The sequence below is a fragment of the Pseudophryne corroboree genome, chromosome 4 (assembly GCF_028390025.1).
Source record: "Pseudophryne corroboree isolate aPseCor3 chromosome 4, aPseCor3.hap2, whole genome shotgun sequence".
NCBI lineage: Eukaryota > Metazoa > Chordata > Amphibia > Anura > Myobatrachidae > Pseudophryne > Pseudophryne corroboree.
In genome coordinates this window covers 25,654,955-25,675,604 of record NC_086447.1, presented here as the reverse complement: position 1 = coordinate 25,675,604, position 20,650 = coordinate 25,654,955, and the positions used below count along the sequence as shown (strand labels likewise).

The 20,650-nt window shown below is 32.1% G+C and overlaps 29 non-coding genes across 29 annotated transcripts; all 29 read left to right on the top strand.

The window, feature by feature from the left end:
- Window positions 1-314: 314 nt before the first annotated feature.
- Window positions 315-387, top strand: TRNAV-AAC (transfer RNA valine (anticodon AAC)). The gene has a single exon. It is a non-coding gene; the product is annotated as a tRNA-Val (tRNA).
- An 867-nt stretch (window positions 388-1,254) lies between these two features.
- On the top strand, window positions 1,255-1,327 carry TRNAV-CAC (transfer RNA valine (anticodon CAC)). The gene has a single exon. It is a non-coding gene; the product is annotated as a tRNA-Val (tRNA).
- Window positions 1,328-1,762: 435 nt separating this feature from the next.
- Window positions 1,763-1,835, top strand: TRNAV-AAC (transfer RNA valine (anticodon AAC)). Its single transcript has one exon. It is a non-coding gene; the product is annotated as a tRNA-Val (tRNA).
- A 649-nt stretch (window positions 1,836-2,484) lies between these two features.
- On the top strand, window positions 2,485-2,557 carry TRNAV-GAC (transfer RNA valine (anticodon GAC)). Its single transcript has one exon. It is a non-coding gene; the product is annotated as a tRNA-Val (tRNA).
- Window positions 2,558-3,425: 868 nt separating this feature from the next.
- On the top strand, window positions 3,426-3,498 carry TRNAV-CAC (transfer RNA valine (anticodon CAC)). The gene has a single exon. It is a non-coding gene; the product is annotated as a tRNA-Val (tRNA).
- Window positions 3,499-3,932: 434 nt separating this feature from the next.
- On the top strand, window positions 3,933-4,005 carry TRNAV-AAC (transfer RNA valine (anticodon AAC)). The gene has a single exon. It is a non-coding gene; the product is annotated as a tRNA-Val (tRNA).
- Window positions 4,006-4,654: 649 nt separating this feature from the next.
- TRNAV-AAC (transfer RNA valine (anticodon AAC)) lies at window positions 4,655-4,727 on the top strand. The gene has a single exon. It is a non-coding gene; the product is annotated as a tRNA-Val (tRNA).
- A 649-nt stretch (window positions 4,728-5,376) lies between these two features.
- Window positions 5,377-5,449, top strand: TRNAV-AAC (transfer RNA valine (anticodon AAC)). Its single transcript has one exon. It is a non-coding gene; the product is annotated as a tRNA-Val (tRNA).
- Window positions 5,450-6,316: 867 nt separating this feature from the next.
- On the top strand, window positions 6,317-6,389 carry TRNAV-CAC (transfer RNA valine (anticodon CAC)). The gene has a single exon. It is a non-coding gene; the product is annotated as a tRNA-Val (tRNA).
- Window positions 6,390-6,822: 433 nt separating this feature from the next.
- TRNAV-AAC (transfer RNA valine (anticodon AAC)) lies at window positions 6,823-6,895 on the top strand. Its single transcript has one exon. It is a non-coding gene; the product is annotated as a tRNA-Val (tRNA).
- Window positions 6,896-7,543: 648 nt separating this feature from the next.
- On the top strand, window positions 7,544-7,616 carry TRNAV-AAC (transfer RNA valine (anticodon AAC)). Its single transcript has one exon. It is a non-coding gene; the product is annotated as a tRNA-Val (tRNA).
- Window positions 7,617-8,265: 649 nt separating this feature from the next.
- On the top strand, window positions 8,266-8,338 carry TRNAV-GAC (transfer RNA valine (anticodon GAC)). The gene has a single exon. It is a non-coding gene; the product is annotated as a tRNA-Val (tRNA).
- An 868-nt stretch (window positions 8,339-9,206) lies between these two features.
- On the top strand, window positions 9,207-9,279 carry TRNAV-CAC (transfer RNA valine (anticodon CAC)). The gene has a single exon. It is a non-coding gene; the product is annotated as a tRNA-Val (tRNA).
- A 434-nt stretch (window positions 9,280-9,713) lies between these two features.
- On the top strand, window positions 9,714-9,786 carry TRNAV-AAC (transfer RNA valine (anticodon AAC)). Its single transcript has one exon. It is a non-coding gene; the product is annotated as a tRNA-Val (tRNA).
- Window positions 9,787-10,435: 649 nt separating this feature from the next.
- Window positions 10,436-10,508, top strand: TRNAV-AAC (transfer RNA valine (anticodon AAC)). The gene has a single exon. It is a non-coding gene; the product is annotated as a tRNA-Val (tRNA).
- A 649-nt stretch (window positions 10,509-11,157) lies between these two features.
- On the top strand, window positions 11,158-11,230 carry TRNAV-GAC (transfer RNA valine (anticodon GAC)). The gene has a single exon. It is a non-coding gene; the product is annotated as a tRNA-Val (tRNA).
- Window positions 11,231-12,098: 868 nt separating this feature from the next.
- TRNAV-CAC (transfer RNA valine (anticodon CAC)) lies at window positions 12,099-12,171 on the top strand. Its single transcript has one exon. It is a non-coding gene; the product is annotated as a tRNA-Val (tRNA).
- A 433-nt stretch (window positions 12,172-12,604) lies between these two features.
- Window positions 12,605-12,677, top strand: TRNAV-AAC (transfer RNA valine (anticodon AAC)). Its single transcript has one exon. It is a non-coding gene; the product is annotated as a tRNA-Val (tRNA).
- A 648-nt stretch (window positions 12,678-13,325) lies between these two features.
- Window positions 13,326-13,398, top strand: TRNAV-AAC (transfer RNA valine (anticodon AAC)). The gene has a single exon. It is a non-coding gene; the product is annotated as a tRNA-Val (tRNA).
- Window positions 13,399-14,047: 649 nt separating this feature from the next.
- TRNAV-GAC (transfer RNA valine (anticodon GAC)) lies at window positions 14,048-14,120 on the top strand. The gene has a single exon. It is a non-coding gene; the product is annotated as a tRNA-Val (tRNA).
- An 867-nt stretch (window positions 14,121-14,987) lies between these two features.
- Window positions 14,988-15,060, top strand: TRNAV-CAC (transfer RNA valine (anticodon CAC)). Its single transcript has one exon. It is a non-coding gene; the product is annotated as a tRNA-Val (tRNA).
- A 433-nt stretch (window positions 15,061-15,493) lies between these two features.
- On the top strand, window positions 15,494-15,566 carry TRNAV-AAC (transfer RNA valine (anticodon AAC)). Its single transcript has one exon. It is a non-coding gene; the product is annotated as a tRNA-Val (tRNA).
- A 649-nt stretch (window positions 15,567-16,215) lies between these two features.
- On the top strand, window positions 16,216-16,288 carry TRNAV-AAC (transfer RNA valine (anticodon AAC)). Its single transcript has one exon. It is a non-coding gene; the product is annotated as a tRNA-Val (tRNA).
- Window positions 16,289-16,938: 650 nt separating this feature from the next.
- TRNAV-GAC (transfer RNA valine (anticodon GAC)) lies at window positions 16,939-17,011 on the top strand. Its single transcript has one exon. It is a non-coding gene; the product is annotated as a tRNA-Val (tRNA).
- An 869-nt stretch (window positions 17,012-17,880) lies between these two features.
- On the top strand, window positions 17,881-17,953 carry TRNAV-CAC (transfer RNA valine (anticodon CAC)). Its single transcript has one exon. It is a non-coding gene; the product is annotated as a tRNA-Val (tRNA).
- A 430-nt stretch (window positions 17,954-18,383) lies between these two features.
- Window positions 18,384-18,456, top strand: TRNAV-AAC (transfer RNA valine (anticodon AAC)). Its single transcript has one exon. It is a non-coding gene; the product is annotated as a tRNA-Val (tRNA).
- An 867-nt stretch (window positions 18,457-19,323) lies between these two features.
- TRNAV-CAC (transfer RNA valine (anticodon CAC)) lies at window positions 19,324-19,396 on the top strand. The gene has a single exon. It is a non-coding gene; the product is annotated as a tRNA-Val (tRNA).
- A 434-nt stretch (window positions 19,397-19,830) lies between these two features.
- TRNAV-GAC (transfer RNA valine (anticodon GAC)) lies at window positions 19,831-19,903 on the top strand. Its single transcript has one exon. It is a non-coding gene; the product is annotated as a tRNA-Val (tRNA).
- A 649-nt stretch (window positions 19,904-20,552) lies between these two features.
- On the top strand, window positions 20,553-20,625 carry TRNAV-AAC (transfer RNA valine (anticodon AAC)). The gene has a single exon. It is a non-coding gene; the product is annotated as a tRNA-Val (tRNA).
- The last annotated feature ends 25 nt before the right edge of the window (window positions 20,626-20,650 follow it).

Genomic DNA, 20,650 nt, shown 5'->3' with positions numbered 1-20,650 from the left:
TCCCTTCTACCATGCATATTGGATGGTGTTGCATTCATGAAGTACCTGTAGTGTAGAGTTATTCACATTTACCCAATATGCATAAGGTCCCCCTTCAAAATTGGTCAAAAATACATTAAAAAAAGATTTTTTTTAGAAAATACAATGATCAGAATTGATAATAAGTGAATGTGTCCTCTTGAAAAGCAAAGTGGAAAAATAGCATCAAAATTATTAGAAAATAGGAAAAAAAGTTTAGAAAAAATTATATTTCTAAGAAAAGCATGTGTCATTTGTACTTCCAGACTAGATAGTGATGGGATCCACGAGAGTCAGTTTCTGTAGTGTAGTGGTTATCACGTTCGCCTAACATGCGAAAGGTCCCCAGTTCGAAACTGGGCAGAAACAATCTTTTAGCTTTAGAATTTTAAAACAATGAATTTTTGGGTAAAATGCTCAATAAAAATACAATCAGATAAAAAGTTTATTTTAGCATGCCATACTGAATGCCAAAGATCATTTTTTATTGGATGATGGTCGCAAATTTTTCATGTAGTATCTGTAGTGTAGTGATTTCATGTTTGCCTCACACGTGAAAGGTCCCCAGTTCGAAATTGGCAGAAACATATTTTGTTACCTAAACACTTTGAATTCAATAATTTATATTTTGATAACTATCTACTGTTGCATTGCTCAATGAAAAAGCAAGCAATAATCATATTGCAGAATATCAAAAGTCAATTTCCCTTCTACCATGCATATTGGATGGTGTTGCATTTATGAAGTACCTGTAGTGTAGAGTTATTCACATTTACCCAATATGCATAAGGTTCCCCTTCAAAATTGGTCAGAAATACATTAAAAATAGATTTTTTTATTAAATACAATGATCAGAACTATTAATAAGTGAATGTGTCCTCTTGAAATGCAAAGTGGAAAAAATAGCATAGAAATTATTAGAAAATAGAAAAATAAGTTTAGAATTTTTTTTTCTAAGAAAACGGTTTGCCAATGGTACTTCCCGACTCCATAGTGATGAGATCTTCAAAAGTCAGTTTCTGTATTGTAGTGGTTATCACATTCGCCTAAAACACAAAAGGTCCCCAGTTCGAAACTGGGCAGAAATATGCTGTTATCTTTAGCATTTTAAAACAAGGGATTTTTGGTTGAAATGCCAAATAAAAATGCAATCATATAAAAAGTTTATTTCAGAATGCCATAATGTATGTCAAAGATCATTTTTTATTGGATGGCGGGAGATGTTGTTTCCATGTAGTTTCTGTAGTGTAGTGGTTATCATGTTCGCCTCACACGCGAAAGGTCCCCAGTTCGAAACTGGGCAGAAACATATTTTGTTACCTAAACACTTTGAATTCAATAATTAATATTTTGATAACTATCTACTGTTGCATTGCTCAATGAAAAAGCAAGCAATAATCATATTGCAGAATATCAAAAGTCAATTTCCCTTCTATCATGCATATTGGATGGTGTTGCATTCATGAAGTACCTGTAGTGTAGAGTTATTCATATTTACCCAATATGCATAAGGTCCCCCGTCAAAATTGGTCAGAAATACATTAAAAAAAAAGATTTTTTTTTTTAGTAAATACAGTGATCAGAATTGATAATAAGTGAATGTGTCCTCTTGAAATGCAAAGTGGAAAAATAGCGTCAAAATTATTAGAAAATAGGAAAAAAGATTAGAAAAAATTATATTTCTAAGAAAAGCATGTGTCATTTGTGCTTCCAGACTAGATAGTGATGGGATTCACGCGAGTCAGTTTCTGTAGTGTAGTGGTTATCACGTTCGCCTAACATGCGGAAGGTCCCCAGTTCGAAACTGGGCAGAAACAATCTTTTAGCTTTAGAATTTTAAAACAATGAATTTTTGGGTAAAATGCTCAATAAAAATACAATCAGATAAAAAGTTTATTTTAGCATGCCATACTGAATGCCAAAGATCATTTTTTATTGGATGATGGTCGCAAATTTTTCATGTAGTATCTGTAGTGTAGTGATTTCATGTTTGCCTCACACGTGAAAGGTCCCCAGTTCAAAATTGGCAGAAACATATTTTGTTACCTAAACACTTTGAATTCAATAATTTATATTTTGATAACTATCTACTGTTGCATTGCTCAATGAAAAAGCAAGCAAAAATCATATTGCAGAATATCAAAAGTCAATTTCCCTTCTACCATGCATATTGGATGGTGTTGCATTCATGAAGTACCTGTAGTGTAGAGTTATTCACATTTACCCAATATGCATAAGGTCCCCCTTCAAAATTGGTCAAAAATACATTAAAAAAAGATTTTTTTTAGAAAATACAATGATCAGAATTGATAATAAGTGAATGTGTCCTCTTGAAAAGCAAAGTGGAAAAATAGCATCAAAATTATTAGAAAATAGGAAAAAAAGTTTAGAAAAAATTATATTTCTAAGAAAAGCATGTGTCATTTGTACTTCCAGACTAGATAGTGATGGGATCCACGAGAGTCAGTTTCTGTAGTGTAGTGGTTATCACGTTCGCCTGACATGCGAAAGGTCCCCAGTTCGAAACTGGGCAGAAACAATCTTTTAGCTTTAGAATTTTAAAACAATGAATTTTTGGGTAAAATGCTCAATAAAAATACAATCAGATAAAAAGTTTATTTTAGCATGCCATACTGAATGCCAAAGATCATTTTTTATTGGATGATGGTCGCAAATTTTTCATGTAGTATCTGTAGTGTAGTGATTTCATGTTTGCCTCACACGTGAAAGGTCCCCAGTTTGAAATTGGCAGAAACATATTTTGTTACCTAAACACTTTGAATTCAATAATTTATATTTTGATAACTATATACTGTTGCATTGCTTAATGAAAAAGCAAGCAAAAAATCATATTGCAGAATATCAAAAGCCAATTTCCCTTCTACCATGCATATTGGATGGTGTTGCATTCATAAAGTACCTGTAGTGTAGTATTATTCACATTTAGCCAATATGCATAAGGTTCCCCTTCAAAATTGGTCAGAAATACATTAAAAATAGATTTTTTTATTAAATACAATGATCAGAACTATTAATAAGTGAATGTGTCCTCTTGAAATGCAAAGTGGAAAAAATAGCATAGAAATTATTAGAAAATAGAAAAATAAGTTTAGAAATTTTTTTTCTAAGAAAACGGTTTGCCAATGGTACTTCCCAACTCCATAGTGATGAGATCTTCAAAAGTCAGTTTCTGTATTGTAGTGGTTATCACATTCGCCTAAAACACAAAAGGTCCCCAGTTCGAAACTGGGCAGAAATATGCTGTTATCTTTAGAATTTTAAAACAAGGGATTTTTGGTTGAAATGCCAAATAAAAATGCAATCATATAAAAAGTTTATTTCAGAATGCCATAATGTATGTCAAAGATCATTTTTTATTGGATGGCGGGAGATGCTGTTTCCATGTAGTTTCTGTAGTGTAGTGGTTATCATGTTCGCCTCACACGCGAAAGGTCCCCAGTTTGAAACTGGGCAGAAACATATTTTGTTACCTAAACACTTTGAATTCAATAATTTATATTTTGATAACTATCTACTGTTGCATTGCTCAATGAAAAAGCAAGCAATAATCATATTGCAGAATATCAAAAGTCAATTTCCCTTCTATCATGCATATTGGATGGTGTTGCATTCATGAAGTACCTGTAGTGTAGAGTTATTCATATTTACCCAATATGCATAAGGTCCCCCGTCAAAATTGGTCAGAAATACATTAAAAAAAAAGATATTTTTTTTAGTAAATACAGTGATCAGAATTGATAATAAGTGAATGTGTCCTCTTGAAATGCAAAGTGGAAAAATAGCGTCAAAATTATTAGAAAATAGGAAAAAAGTTTAGAAAAAATTATATTTCTAAGAAAAGCATGTGTCATTTGTACTTCCAGACTAGATAGTGATGGGATTCACGCGAGTCAGTTTCTGTAGTGTAGTGGTTATCACGTTCGCCTAACATGCGGAAAGTCCCCAGTTCGAAACTGGGCAGAAACAATCTTTTAGCTTTAGAATTTTAAAACAATGAATTTTTGGGTAAAATGCTCAATAAAAATACAATCAGATAAAAAGTTTATTTTAGCATGCCATACTGAATGCCAAAGATCATTTTTTATTGGATGATGGTCGCAAATTTTTCATGTAGTATCTGTAGTGTAGTGATTTCATGTTTGCTACACACGTGAAAGGTCCCCAGTTCAAAATTGGCAGAAACATATTTTGTTACCTAAACACTTTGAATTCAATAATTTATATTTTGATAACTATCTACTGTTGCATTGCTCAATGAAAAAGCAAGCAAAAATCATATTGCAGAATATCAAAAGTCAATTTCCCTTCTATCATGCATATTGGATGGTGTTGCATTCATGAAGTACCTGTAGTGTAGAGTTATTCACATTTACCCAATATGCATAAGGTCCCCCGTCAAAATTGGTCAGAAATACATTAAAAAAAAAGATTTTTTTAGTAAATACAATGATCAGAATTGATAATAAGTGAATGTGTCCTCTTGAAATGCAAAGTGGAAAAATAGCGTCAAAATTATTAGAAAATAGGAAAAAAGTTTAGAAAAAATTATATTTCTAAGAAAAGCATGTGTCATTTGTACTTCCAGACTAGATAGTGATGGGATTCACGCGAGTCAGTTTCTGTAGTGTAGTGGTTATCACGTTCGCCTAACATGCGAAAGGTCCCCAGTTCGAAACTGGGCAGAAACAATCTTTCAGCTTTAGAATTTTAAAACAATGAATTTTTGGGTAAAATGCTCAATAAAAATACAATCAGATAAAAAGTTTATTTTAGCATGCCATACTGAATGCCAAAGATCATTTTTTATTGGATGATGGTCGCAAATTTTTCATGTAGTATCTGTAGTGTAGTGATTTCATGTTTGCCTCACACGTGAAAGGTCCCCAGTTTGAAATTGGCAGAAACATATTTTGTTACCTAAACACTTTGAATTCAATAATTTATATTTTGATAACTATCTACTGTTGCATTGCTCAATGAAAAAGCAAGCAATAATCATATTGCAGAATATCAAAAGTCAATTTCCCTTCTACCATGCATATTGGATGGTGTTGCATTCATGAAGTACCTGTAGTGTAGAGTTATTCACATTTACCCAATATGCATAAGGTCCCCCTTCAAAATTGGTCAAAAATACATTAAAAAAAGATTTTTTTTAGAAAATACAATGATCAGAATTGATAATAAGTGAATGTGTCCTCTTGAAAAGCAAAGTGGAAAAATAGCATCAAAATTATTAGAAAATAGGAAAAAAAGTTTAGAAAAAATTATATTTCTAAGAAAAGCATGTGTCATTTGTACTTCCAGACTAGATAGTGATGAGATCCACGAGAGTCAGTTTCTGTAGTGTAGTGGTTATCACGTTCGCCTAACATGCGAAAGGTCCCCAGTTCGAAACTGGGCAGAAACAATCTTTTAGCTTTAGAATTTTAAAACAATGAATTTTTGGGTAAAATGCTCAATAAAAATACAATCAGATAAAAAGTTTATTTTAGCATGCCATACTGAATGCCAAAGATCATTTTTTATTGGATGATGGTCGCAAATTTTTCATGTAGTATCTGTAGTGTAGTGATTTCATGTTTGCCTCACACGTGAAAGGTCCCCAGTTCGAAATTGGCAGAAACATATTTTGTTACCTAAACACTTTGAATTCAATAATTTATATTTTGATAACTATCTACTGTTGCATTGCTCAATGAAAAAGCAAGCAATAATCATATTGCAGAATATCAAAAGTCAATTTCCCTTCTACCATGCATATTGGATGGTGTTGCATTTATGAAGTACCTGTAGTGTAGAGTTATTCACATTTACCCAATATGCATAAGGTTCCCCTTCAAAATTGGTCAGAAATACATTAAAAATAGATTTTTTTATTAAATACAATGATCAGAACTATTAATAAGTGAATGTGTCCTCTTGAAATGCAAAGTGGAAAAAATAGCATAGAAATTATTAGAAAATAGAAAAATAAGTTTAGAATTTTTTTTTCTAAGAAAACGGTTTGCCAATGGTACTTCCCGACTCCATAGTGATGAGATCTTCAAAAGTCAGTTTCTGTATTGTAGTGGTTATCACATTCGCCTAAAACACAAAAGGTCCCCAGTTCGAAACTGGGCAGAAATATGCTGTTATCTTTAGCATTTTAAAACAAGGGATTTTTGGTTGAAATGCCAAATAAAAATGCAATCATATAAAAAGTTTATTTCAGAATGCCATAATGTATGTCAAAGATCATTTTTTATTGGATGGCGGGAGATGTTGTTTCCATGTAGTTTCTGTAGTGTAGTGGTTATCATGTTCGCCTCACACGCGAAAGGTCCCCAGTTCGAAACTGGGCAGAAACATATTTTGTTACCTAAACACTTTGAATTCAATAATTAATATTTTGATAACTATCTACTGTTGCATTGCTCAATGAAAAAGCAAGCAATAATCATATTGCAGAATATCAAAAGTCAATTTCCCTTCTATCATGCATATTGGATGGTGTTGCATTCATGAAGTACCTGTAGTGTAGAGTTATTCATATTTACCCAATATGCATAAGGTCCCCCGTCAAAATTGGTCAGAAATACATTAAAAAAAAAGATTTTTTTTTAGTAAATACAGTGATCAGAATTGATAATAAGTGAATGTGTCCTCTTGAAATGCAAAGTGGAAAAATAGCGTCAAAATTATTAGAAAATAGGAAAAAAGTTTAGAAAAAATTATATTTCTAAGAAAAGCATGTGTCATTTGTGCTTCCAGACTAGATAGTGATGGGATTCACGCGAGTCAGTTTCTGTAGTGTAGTGGTTATCACGTTCGCCTAACATGCGGAAGGTCCCCAGTTCGAAACTGGGCAGAAACAATCTTTTAGCTTTAGAATTTTAAAACAATGAATTTTTGGGTAAAATGCTCAATAAAAATACAATCAGATAAAAAGTTTATTTTAGCATGCCATACTGAATGCCAAAGATCATTTTTTATTGGATGATGGTCGCAAATTTTTCATGTAGTATCTGTAGTGTAGTGATTTCATGTTTGCCTCACACGTGAAAGGTCCCCAGTTCAAAATTGGCAGAAACATATTTTGTTACCTAAACACTTTGAATTCAATAATTTATATTTTGATAACTATCTACTGTTGCATTGCTCAATGAAAAAGCAAGCAAAAATCATATTGCAGAATATCAAAAGTCAATTTCCCTTCTATCATGCATATTGGATGGTGTTGCATTCATGAAGTACCTGTAGTGTAGAGTTATTCACATTTACCCAATATGCATAAGGTCCCCCGTCAAAATTGGTCAGAAATACATAAAAAAAAAGATTTTTTTAGTAAATACAATGATCAGAATTGATAATAAGTGAATGTGTCCTCTTGAAATGCAAAGTGAAAAAATAGCGTCAAAATTATTAGAAAATAGGAAAAAAGTTTAGAAAAAATTATATTTCTAAGAAAAGCATGTGTCATTTGTACTTCCAGACTAAATAGTGATGGGATTCACGCGAGTCAGTTTCTGTAGTGTAGTGGTTATCACGTTCGCCTAACATGCGAAAGGTCCCCAGTTCGAAACTGGGCAGAAACAATCTTTTAGCTTTAGAATTTTAAAACAATGAATTTTTGGGTAAAATGCTCAATAAAAATACAATCAGATAAAAAGTTTATTTTAGCATGCCATACTGAATGCCAAAGATCATTTTTTATTGGATGATGGTCGCAAATTTTTCATGTAGTATCTGTAGTGTAGTGATTTCATGTTTGCCTCACACGTGAAAGGTCCCCAGTTTGAAATTGGCAGAAACATATTTTGTTACCTAAACACTTTGAATTCAATAATTTATATTTTGATAACTATCTACTGTTGCATTGCTCAATGAAAAAGCAAGCAATAATCATATTGCAGAATATCAAAAGTCAATTTCCCTTCTACCATGCATATTGGATGGTGTTGCATTCATGAAGTACCTGTAGTGTAGAGTTATTCACATTTACCCAATATGCATAAGGTCCCCCTTCAAAATTGGTCAAAAATACATTAAAAAAAGATTTTTTTTAGAAAATACAATGATCAGAATTGATAATAAGTGAATGTGTCCTCTTGAAAAGCAAAGTGGAAAAATAGCATCAAAATTATTAGAAAATAGGAAAAAAAGTTTAGAAAAAATTATATTTCTAAGAAAAGCATGTGTCATTTGTACTTCCAGACTAGATAGTGATGGGATCCACGAGAGTCAGTTTCTGTAGTGTAGTGGTTATCACGTTCGCCTGACATGCGAAAGGTCCCCAGTTCGAAACTGGGCAGAAACAATCTTTTAGCTTTAGAATTTTAAAACAATGAATTTTTGGGTAAAATGCTCAATAAAAATACAATCAGATAAAAAGTTTATTTTAGCATGCCATACTGAATGCCAAAGATCATTTTTTATTGGATGATGGTCGCAAATTTTTCATGTAGTATCTGTAGTGTAGTGATTTCATGTTTGCCTCACACGTGAAAGGTCCCCAGTTCAAAATTGGCAGAAACATATTTTGTTACCTAAACACTTTGAATTCAATAATTTATATTTTGATAACTATATACTGTTGCATTGCTTAATGAAAAAGCAAGCAAAAAATCATATTGCAGAATATCAAAAGCCAATTTCCCTTCTACCATGCATATTGGATGGTGTTGCATTCATAAAGTACCTGTAGTGTAGTATTATTCACATTTAGCCAATATGCATAAGGTTCCCCTTCAAAATTGGTCAGAAATACATTAAAAATAGATTTTTTTATTAAATACAATGATCAGAACTATTAATAAGTGAATGTGTCCTCTTGAAATGCAAAGTGGAAAAAATAGCATAGAAATTATTAGAAAATAGAAAAATAAGTTTAGAATTTTTTTTTCTAAGAAAACGGTTTGCCAATGGTACTTCCCAACTCCATAGTGATGAGATCTTCAAAAGTCAGTTTCTGTATTGTAGTGGTTATCACATTCGCCTAAAACACAAAAGGTCCCCAGTTCGAAACTGGGCAGAAATATGCTGTTATCTTTAGAATTTTAAAACAAGGGATTTTTGGTTGAAATGCCAAATAAAAATGCAATCATATAAAAAGTTTATTTCAGAATGCCATAATGTATGTCAAAGATCATTTTTTATTGGATGGCGGGAGATGCTGTTTCCATGTAGTTTCTGTAGTGTAGTGGTTATCATGTTCGCCTCACACGCGAAAGGTCCCCAGTTCGAAACTGGGCAGAAACATATTTTGTTACCTAAACACTTTGAATTCAATAATTTATATTTTGATAACTATCTACTGTTGCATTGCTCAATGAAAAAGCAAGCAATAATCATATTGCAGAATATCAAAAGTCAATTTCCCTTCTATCATGCATATTGGATGGTGTTGCATTCATAAAGTACCTGTAGTGTAGAGTTATTCATATTTACCCAATATGCATAAGGTCCCCCGTCAAAATTGGTCAGAAATACATTAAAAAAAAAGATTTTTTTTTTAGTAAATACAGTGATCAGAATTGATAATAAGTGAATGTGTCCTCTTGAAATGCAAAGTGGAAAAATAGCGTCAAAATTATTAGAAAATAGGAAAAAAGTTTAGAAAAAATTATATTTCTAAGAAAAGCATGTGTCATTTGTACTTCCAGACTAGATAGTGATGGGATTCACGCGAGTCAGTTTCTGTAGTGTAGTGGTTATCACGTTCGCCTAACATGCGGAAGGTCCCCAGTTCGAAACTGGGCAGAAACAATCTTTTAGCTTTAGAATTTTAAAACAATGAATTTTTGGGTAAAATGCTCAATAAAAATACAATCAGATAAAAAGTTTATTTTAGCATGCCATACTGAATGCCAAAGATCATTTTTTATTGGATGATGGTCGCAAATTTTTCATGTAGTATCTGTAGTGTAGTGATTTCATGTTTGCCTCACACGTGAAAGGTCCCCAGTTCAAAATTGGCAGAAACATATTTTGTTACCTAAACACTTTGAATTCAATAATTTATATTTTGATAACTATCTACTGTTGCATTGCTCAATGAAAAAGCAAGCAAAAATCATATTGCAGAATATCAAAAGTCAATTTCCCTTCTATCATGCATATTGGATGGTGTTGCATTCATGAAGTACCTGTAGTGTAGAGTTATTCACATTTACCCAATATGCATAAGGTCCCCCGTCAAAATTGGTCAGAAATACATTAAAAAAAAAGATTTTTTTAGTAAATACAATGATCAGAATTGATAATAAGTGAATGTGTCCTCTTGAAATGCAAAGTGGAAAAATAGCGTCAAAATTATTAGAAAATAGGAAAAAAGTTTAGAAAAAATTATATTTCTAAGAAAAGCATGTGTCATTTGTACTTCCAGACTAGATAGTGATGGGATTCACGCGAGTCAGTTTCTGTAGTGTAGTGGTTATCACGTTCGCCTAACATGCGAAAGGTCCCCAGTTCGAAACTGGGCAGAAACAATCTTTCAGCTTTAGAATTTTAAAACAATGAATTTTTGGGTAAAATGCTCAATAAAAATACAATCAGATAAAAAGTTTATTTTAGCATGCCATACTGAATGCCAAAGATCATTTTTTATTGGATGATGGTCGCAAATTTTTCATGTAGTATCTGTAGTGTAGTGATTTCATGTTTGCCTCACACGTGAAAGGTCCCCAGTTTGAAATTGGCAGAAACATATTTTGTTACCTAAACACTTTGAATTCAATAATTTATATTTTGATAACTATCTACTGTTGCATTGCTCAATGAAAAAGCAAGCAATAATCATATTGCAGAATATCAAAAGTCAATTTCCCTTCTACCATGCATATTGGATGGTGTTGCATTCATAAAGTACCTGTAGTGTAGAGTTATTCACATTTACCCAATATGCATAAGGTCCCCCTTCAAAATTGGTCAAAAATACATTAAAAAAAGATTTTTTTTAGAAAATACAATGATCAGAATTGATAATAAGTGAATGTGTCCTCTTGAAAAGCAAAGTGGAAAAATAGCATCAAAATTATTAGAAAATAGGAAAAAAAGTTTAGAAAAAATTATATTTCTAAGAAAAGCATGTGTCATTTGTACTTCCAGACTAGATAGTGATGGGATCCACGAGAGTCAGTTTCTGTAGTGTAGTGGTTATCACGTTCGCCTGACATGCGAAAGGTCCCCAGTTCGAAACTGGGCAGAAACAATCTTTTAGCTTTAGAATTTTAAAACAATGAATTTTTGGGTAAAATGCTCAATAAAAATACAATCAGATAAAAAGTTTATTTTAGCATGCCATACTGAATGCCAAAGATCATTTTTTATTGGATGATGGTCGCAAATTTTTCATGTAGTATCTGTAGTGTAGTGATTTCATGTTTGCCTCACACGTGAAAGGTCCCCAGTTTGAAATTGGCAGAAACATATTTTGTTACCTAAACACTTTGAATTCAATAATTTATATTTTGATAACTATATACTGTTGCATTGCTTAATGAAAAAGCAAGCAAAAAATCATATTGCAGAATATCAAAAGTCAATTTCCCTTCTACCATGCATATTGGATGGTGTTGCATTCATAAAGTACCTATAGTGTAGTATTATTCACATTTAGCCAATATGCATAAGGTTCCCCTTCAAAATTGGTCAGAAATACATTAAAAATAGATTTTTTTATTAAATACAATGATCAGAACTATTAATAAGTGAATGTGTCCTCTTGAAATGCAAAGTGGAAAAAATAGCATAGAAATTATTAGAAAATAGAAAAATAAGTTTAGAATTTTTTTTTCTAAGAAAACGGTTTGCCAATGGTACTTCCCAACTCCATAGTGATGAGATCTTCAAAAGTCAGTTTCTGTATTGTAGTGGTTATCACATTCGCCTAAAACACAAAAGGTCCCCAGTTCGAAACTGGGCAGAAATATGCTGTTATCTTTAGAATTTTAAAACAAGGGATTTTTGGTTGAAATGCCAAATAAAAATGCAATCATATAAAAAGTTTATTTCAGAATGCCATAATGTATGTCAAAGATCATTTTTTATTGGATGGCGGGAGATGCTGTTTCCATGTAGTTTCTGTAGTGTAGTGGTTATCATGTTCGCCTCACACGCGAAAGGTCCCCAGTTCGAAACTGGGCAGAAACATATTTTGTTACCTAAACACTTTGAATTCAATAATTTATATTTTGATAACTATCTACTGTTGCATTGCTCAATGAAAAAGCAAGCAATAATCATATTGCAGAATATCAAAAGTCAATTTCCCTTCTATCATGCATATTGGATGGTGTTGCATTCATGAAGTACCTGTAGTGTAGAGTTATTCATATTTACCCAATATGCATAAGGTCCCCCGTCAAAATTGGTCAGAAATACATTAAAAAAAAAGATTTTTTTTTAGTAAATACAGTGATCAGAATTGATAATAAGTGAATGTGTCCTCTTGAAATGCAAAGTGGAAAAATAGCGTCAAAATTATTAGAAAATAGGAAAAAAGTTTAGAAAAAATTATATTTCTAAGAAAAGCATGTGTCATTTGTACTTCCAGACTAGATAGTGATGGGATTCACGCGAGTCAGTTTCTGTAGTGTAGTGGTTATCACGTTCGCCTAACATGCGGAAGGTCCCCAGTTCGAAACTGGGCAGAAACAATCTTTTAGCTTTAGAATTTTAAAACAATGAATTTTTGGGTAAAATGCTCAATAAAAATCCAATCAGATAAAAAGTTTATTTTAGCATGCCATACTGAATGCCACAGATCATTTTTTATTGGATGATGGTCGCAAATTTTTCATGTAGTATCTGTAGTGTAGTGATTTCATGTTTGCCTCACACGTGAAAGGTCCCCAGTTCAAAATTGGCAGAAACATATTTTGTTACCTAAACACTTTGAATTCAATAATTTATATTTTGATAACTATCTACTGTTGCATTGCTCAATGAAAAAGCAAGCAAAAATCATATTGCAGAATATCAAAAGTCAATTTCCCTTCTATCATGCATATTGGATGGTGTTGCATTCATGAAGTACCTGTAGTGTAGAGTTATTCACATTTACCCAATATGCATAAGGTCCCCCGTCAAAATTGGTCAGAAATACATTAAAAAAAAGATTTTTTTAGTAAATACAATGATCAGAATTGATAATAAGTGAATGTGTCCTCTTGAAATGCAAAGTGGAAAAATAGCGTCAAAATTATTAGAAAATAGGAAAAAAGTTTAGAAAAAATTATATTTCTAAGAAAAGCATGTGTCATTTGTACTTCCAGACTAGATAGTGATGGGATTCACGCGAGTCAGTTTCTGTAGTGTAGTGGTTATCATGTTCGCCTAACATGCGAAAGGTCCCCAGTTCGAAACTGGGCAGAAACAATCTTTTAGCTTTAGAATTTTAAAACAATGAATTTTTGGGTAAAATGCTCAATAAAAATACAATCAGATAAAAAGTTTATTTTAGCATGCCATACTGAATGCCAAAGATCATTTTTTATTGGATGATGGTCGCAAATTTTTCATGTAGTATCTGTAGTGTAGTGATTTCATGTTTGCCTCACACGTGAAAGGTCCCCAGTTCGAAATTGGCAGAAACATATTTTGTTACCTAAACACTTTGAATTCAATAATTTATATTTTGATAACTATCTACTGTTGCATTGCTCAATGAAAAAGCAAGCAATAATCATATTGCAGAATATCAAAAGTCAATTTCCCTTCTACCATGCATATTGGATGGTGTTGCATTCATGAAGTACCTGTAGTGTAGAGTTATTCACATTTACCCAATATGCATAAGCTCCCCCTTCAAAATTGGTCAGAAATACATTAAAAAAAGATTTTTTTTAGAAAATACAATGATCAGAATTGATAATAAGTGAATGTGTCCTCTTGAAAAGCAAAGTGGAAAAATAGCATCAAAATTATTAGAAAATAGGAAAAAAAGTTTAGAAAAAATTATATTTCTAAGAAAAGCATGTGTCATTTGTACTTCCAGACTAGAAAGTGATGAGATCCACGAGAGTCAGTTTCTGTAGTGTAGTGGTTATCACGTTCGCCTGACATGCGAAAGGTCCCCAGTTCGAAACTGGGCAGAAACAATCTTTTAGCTTTAGAATTTTAAACAATGAATTTTTGGGTAAAATGCTCAATAAAAATACAATCAGATAAAAAGTTTATTTTAGCATGCCATACTGAATGCCAAAGATCATTTTTTTATTGGATGATGGTCGCAAATTTTTCATGTAGTATCTGTAGTGTAGTGATTTCATGTTTGCCTCACACGTGAAAGGTCCCCAGTTTGAAATTGGCAGAAACATATTTTGTTACCTAAACACTTTGAATTCAATAATTTATATTTTGATAACTATATACTGTTGCATTGCTTAATGAAAAAGCAAGCAAAAAATCATATTGCAGAATATCAAAAGTCAATTTCCCTTCTACCATGCATATTGGATGGTGTTGCATTCATAAAGTACCTATAGTGTAGTATTATTCACATTTAGCCAATATGCATAAGGTTCCCCTTCAAAATTGGTCAGAAATACATTAAAAATAGATTTTTTTATTAAATACAATGATCAGAACTATTAATAAGTGAATGTGTCCTCTTGAAATGCAAAGTGGAAAAAATAGCATAGAAATTATTAGAAAATAGAAAAATAAGTTTAGAATTTTTTTTTCTAAGAAAACGGTTTGCCAATGGTACTTCCCAACTCCATAGTGATGAGATCTTCAAAAGTCAGTTTCTGTATTGTAGTGGTTATCACATTGCCTAAAACACAAAAGGTCCCCAGTTCGAAACTGGGCAGAAATATGCTGTTATCTTTAGAATTTTAAAACAAGGGATTTTTGGTTGAAATGCCAAATAAAAATGCAATCATATAAAAAGTTTATTTCAGAATGCCATAATGTATGTCAAAGATCATTTTTTATTGGATGGCGGGAGATGCTGTTTCCATGTAGTTTCTGTAGTGTAGTGGTTATCATGTTCGCCTCACACGCGAAAGGTCCCCAGTTTGAAACTGGGCAGAAACATATTTTGTTACCTAAACACTTTGAATTCAATAATTTATATTTTGATAACTATCTACTGTTGCATTGCTCAATGAAAAAGCAAGCAAAAATCATATTGCAGAATATCAAAAGTCAATTTCCCTTCTATCATGCATATTGGATGGTGTTGCATTCATGAAGTACCTGTAGTGTAGAGTTATTCATATTTACCCAATATGCATAAGGTCCCCCGTCAAAATTGGTCAGAAATACATTAAAAAAAAAGATTTTTTTTTAGTAAATACAGTGATCAGAATTGATAATAAGTGAATGTGTCCTCTTGAAATGCAAAGTGGAAAAATAGCGTCAAAATTATTAGAAAATAGGAAAAAAGTTTAGAAAAAATTATATTTCTAAGAAAAGCATGTGTCATTTGTACTTCCAGACTAGATAGTGATGGGATTCACGCGAGTCAGTTTCTGTAGTGTAGTGGTTATCACGTTCGCCTAACATGCGGAAGGTCCCCAGTTCGAAACTGGGCAGAAACAATCTTTTAGCTTTAGAATTTTAAAACAATGAATTTTTGGGTAAAATGCTCAATAAAAATCCAATCAGATAAAAAGTTTATTTTAGCATGCCATACTGAATGCCACAGATCATTTTTTATTGGATGATGGTCGCAAATTTTTCATGTAGTATCTGTAGTGTAGTGATTTCATGTTTGCCTCACACGTGAAAGGTCCCCAGTTCAAAATTGGCAGAAACATATTTTGTTACCTAAACACTTTGAATTCAATAATTTATATTTTGATAACTATCTACTGTTGCATTGCTCAATGAAAAAGCAAGCAAAAATCATATTGCAGAATATCAAAAGTCAATTTCCCTTCTATCATGCATATTGGATGGTGTTGCATTCATGAAGTACCTGTAGTGTAGAGTTATTCACATTTACCCAATATGCATAAGGTCCCCCGTCAAAATTGGTCAGAAATACATTAAAAAAAAAGATTTTTTTAGTAAATACAATGATCAGAATTGATAATAAGTGAATGTGTCCTCTTGAAATGCAAAGTGGAAAAATAGCGTCAAAATTATTAGAAAATAGGAAAAAAGTTTAGAAAAAATTATATTTCTAAGAAAAGCATGTGTCATTTGTACTTCCAGACTAGATAGTGATAGGATTCACGCGAGTCAGTTTCTGTAGTGTAGTGGTTATCATGTTCGCCTAACATGCGAAAGGTCCCCAGTTCGAAACTGGGCAGAAACAATCTTTTAGCTTTAGAATTTTAAAACAATGAATTTTTGGGTAAAATGCTCAATAAAAATACAATCAGATAAAAAGTTTATTTTAGCATGCCATACTGAATGCCAAAGATCATTTTTTATTGGATGATGGTCGCAAATTTTTCATGTAGTATCTGTAGTGTAGTGATTTCATGTTTGCCTCACACGTGAAAGGTCCCCAGTTCGAAATTGGCAGAAACATATTTTGTTACCTAAACACTTTGAATTCAATAATTTATATTTTGATAACTATCTACTGTTGCATTGCTCAATGAAAAAGCAAGCAATAATCATATTGCAGAATATCAAAAGTCAATTTCCCTTCTACCATGCATATTGGATGGTGTTGCATTCATGAAGTACCTGTAGTGTAGAGTTATTCACATTTACCCAATATGCATAAGCTCCCCCTTCAAAATTGGTCAGAAATACATTAAAAAAAGATTTTTTTTTAGAAAATACAATGATCAGAATTGATAATAAGTGAATGTGTCCTCTTGAAAAGCAAAGTGGAAAAATAGCATCAAAATTATTAGAAAATAGGAAAAAAAGTTTAGAAAAAATTATATTTCTAAGAAAAGCATGTGTCATTTGTACTTCCAGACTAGAAAGTGATGAGATCCACGAGAGTCAGTTTCTGTAGTGTAGTGGTTATCACGTTCGCCTGACATGCGAAAGGTCCCCAGTTCGAAACTGGGCAGAAACAATCTTTTAGCTTTAGAATTTTAAAACAATGAATTTTTGGGTAAAATGCTCAATAAAAATACAATCAGATAAAAAGTTTATTTTAGCATGCCATACTGAATGCCAAAGATCATTTTTTTATTGGATGATGGTCGCAAATTTTTCATGTAGTATCTGTAGTGTAGTGATTTCATGTTTGCCTCACACGTGAAAGGTCCCCAGTTTGAAATTGGCAGAAACATATTTTGTTACCTAAACACTTTGAATTCAATAATTTATATTTTGATAACTATATACTGTTGCATTGCTTAATGAAAAAGCAAGCAAAAAATCATATTGCAGAATATCAAAAGTCAATTTCCCTTCTACCATGCATATTGGATGGTGTTGCATTCATAAAGTACCTGTAGTGTAGTATTATTCACATTTAGCCAATATGCATAAGGTTCCCCTTCAAAATTGGTCAGAAATACATTAAAAATAGATTTTTTTATTAAATACAATGATCAGAACTATTAATAAGTGAATGTGTCCTCTTGAAATGCAAAGTGGAAAAAATAGCATAGAAATTATTAGAAAATAGAAAAATAAGTTTAGAAATTTTTTTTCTAAGAAAACGGTTTGCCAATGGTACTTCCCGACTCCATAGTGATGAGATCTTCAAAAGTCAGTTTCTGTATTGTAGTGGTTATCACATTCGCCTAAAACACAAAAGGTCCCCAGTTCGAAACTGGGCAGAAATATGCTGTTATCTTTAGAATTTTAAAACAAGGGATTTTTGGTTGAAATGCCAAATAAAAATGCAATCATATAAAAAGTTTATTACAGAATGCCATAATGTATGTCAAAGATCATTTTTTATTGGATGGCGGGAGATGCTGCTTCCATGTAGTTTCTGTAGTGTAGTGGTTATCACGTTTGCCTCACACGCGAAAGGTCCCCAGTTCGAAACTGGGCAGAAACATATTTTGTTACCTAAACACTTTGAATTCAATAATTTATATTTTGATAACTATCTACTGTTGCATTGCTCAATGAAAAAGCAAGCAAAAATCATATTGCAGAATATCAAAAGTCAATTTCCCTTCTATCAGGCATATTGGATGGTGTTGCATTCATGAAGTACCTGTAGTGTAGAGTTATTCACATTTACCCAATATGCATAAGGTCCCCCTTCAAAATTGGTCAGAAATACATTAAAAAAATATTTTTTTTAGAAAATACAATGATCAGAATTGATAATAAGTGAATGTGTCCTCTTGAAATGCAAAGTGGAAAAATAGCGTCAAAATTATTAGAAAATAGGAAAAAAGTTTAGAAAAAATTATATTTCTAAGAAAAGCATGTGTCATTTGTACTTCCAGACTAGATAGTGATGGGTTCCACGAGAGTCAGTTTCTGTAGTGTTGTGGTTATCACGTTTGCCTAACATGCGAAAGGTCCCCAGTTCGAAACTGGGCAGAAACAATCTTTTAGCTTTAGAATTTTAAAACAATGAATTTTTGGGTAAAATGCTCAATAAAAATACAATCAGATAAAAAGTTTATTTTAGCATGCCATACTGAATGCCAAAGATCATTTTTTATTGGATGATGGTCGCAAATTTTTCATGTAGTATCTGTAGTGTAGTGATTTCATGTTTGCCTCACACGTGAAAGGTCCCCAGTTCGAAATTGGCAGAAACATATTTTGTTACCTAAACACTTTGAATTCAATAATTTATATTTTGATAACTATCTACTGTTGCATTGCTCAATGAAAAAGCAAGCAATAATCATATTGCAGAATATCAAAAGTCAATTTCCCTTCTACCATGCATATTGGATGGTGTTGCATTTATGAAGTACCTGTAGTGTAGAGTTATTCACATTTACCCAATATGCATAAGGTTCCCCTTCAAAATTGGTCAGAAATACATTAAAAATAGATTTTTTTATTAAATACAATGATCAGAACTATTAATAAGTGAATGTGTCCTCTTGAAATGCAAAGTGGAAAAAATAGCATAGAAATTATTAGAAAATAGAAAAATAAGTTTAGAATTTTTTTTTCTAAGAAAACGGTTTGCCAATGGTACTTCCCGACTCCATAGTGATGAGATCTTCAAAAGTCAGTTTCTGTATTGTAGTGGTTATCACATTCGCCTAAAACACAAAAGGTCCCCAGTTCGAAACTGGGCAGAAATATGCTGTTATCTTTAGCATTTTAAAACAAGGGATTTTTGGTTGAAATGCCAAATAAAAATGCAATCATATAAAAAGTTTATTTCAGAATGCCATAATGTATGTCAAAGATCATTTTTTATTGGATGGCGGGAGATGCTGTTTCCATGTAGTTTCTGTAGTGTAGTGGTTATCATGTTCGCCTCACACGCGAAAGGTCCCCAGTTCGAAACTGGGCAGAAACATATTTTGTTACCTAAACACTTTGAATTCAATAATTAATATTTTGATAACTATCTACTGTTGCATTGCTCAATGAAAAAGCAAGCAATAATCATATTGCAGAATATCAAAAGTCAATTTCCCTTCTATCATGCATATTGGATGGTGTTGCATTCATGAAGTACCTGTAGTGTAGAGTTATTCATATTTACCCAATATGCATAAGGTCCCCCGTCAAAATTGGTCAGAAATACATTTAAAAAAAAGATATTTTTTTTAGTAAATACAGTGATCAGAATTGATAATAAGTGAATGTGTCCTCTTGAAATGCAAAGTGAAAAAATAGCGTCAAAATTATTAGAAAATAGGAAAAAAGTTTAGAAAAAATTATATTTCTAAGAAAAGCATGTGTCATTTGTACTTCCAGACTAGATAGTGATGGGATCCACGAGAGTCAGTTTCTGTAGTGTAGTGGTTATCACGTTCGCCTGACATGTGAAAGGTCCCCAGTTCGAAACTGGGCAGAAACAATCTTTTAGCTTTAGAATTTTAAAACAATGTATTTTTGGGTAAAATGCTCAATAAAAATACAATCAGATAAAAAGTTTATTTTAGCATGCCATACTGAATGCCAAAGATCATTTTTTATTGGATGATGGTCGCAAATTTTTCATGTAGTATCTGTAGTGTAGTGATTTCATGTTTGCCTCACACGTGAAAGGTCCCCAGTTCAAAATTGGCAGAAACATATTTTGTTACCTAAACACTTTGAATTCAATAATTTATATTTTGATAACTATCTACTGTTGCATTGCTCAATGAAAAAGCAAGCAAAAATCATATTGCAGAATATCAAAAGTCAATTTCCCTTCTATCATGCATATTGGATGGTGTTGCATTCATGAAGTACCTGTAGTGTAGAGTTATTCACATTTACCCAATATGCATAAGGTCCCCCGTCAAAATTGGTCAGAAATACATTAAAAAAAAAGATTTTTTTAGTAAATACAATGATCAGAATTGATAATAAGTGAATGTGTCCTCTTGAAATGCAAAGTGAAAAAATAGCGTCAAAATTATTAGAAAATAGGAAAAAAGTTTAGAAAAAATTATATTTCTAAGAAAAGCATGTGTCATTTGTACTTCCAGACTAGATAGTGATGGGATTCACGCGAGTCAGTTTCTGTAGTGTAGTGGTTATCACGTTCGCCTAACATGCGAAAGGTCCCCAGTTCGAAACTGGGCAGAAACAATCTTTTAGCTTTAGAATTTTAAAA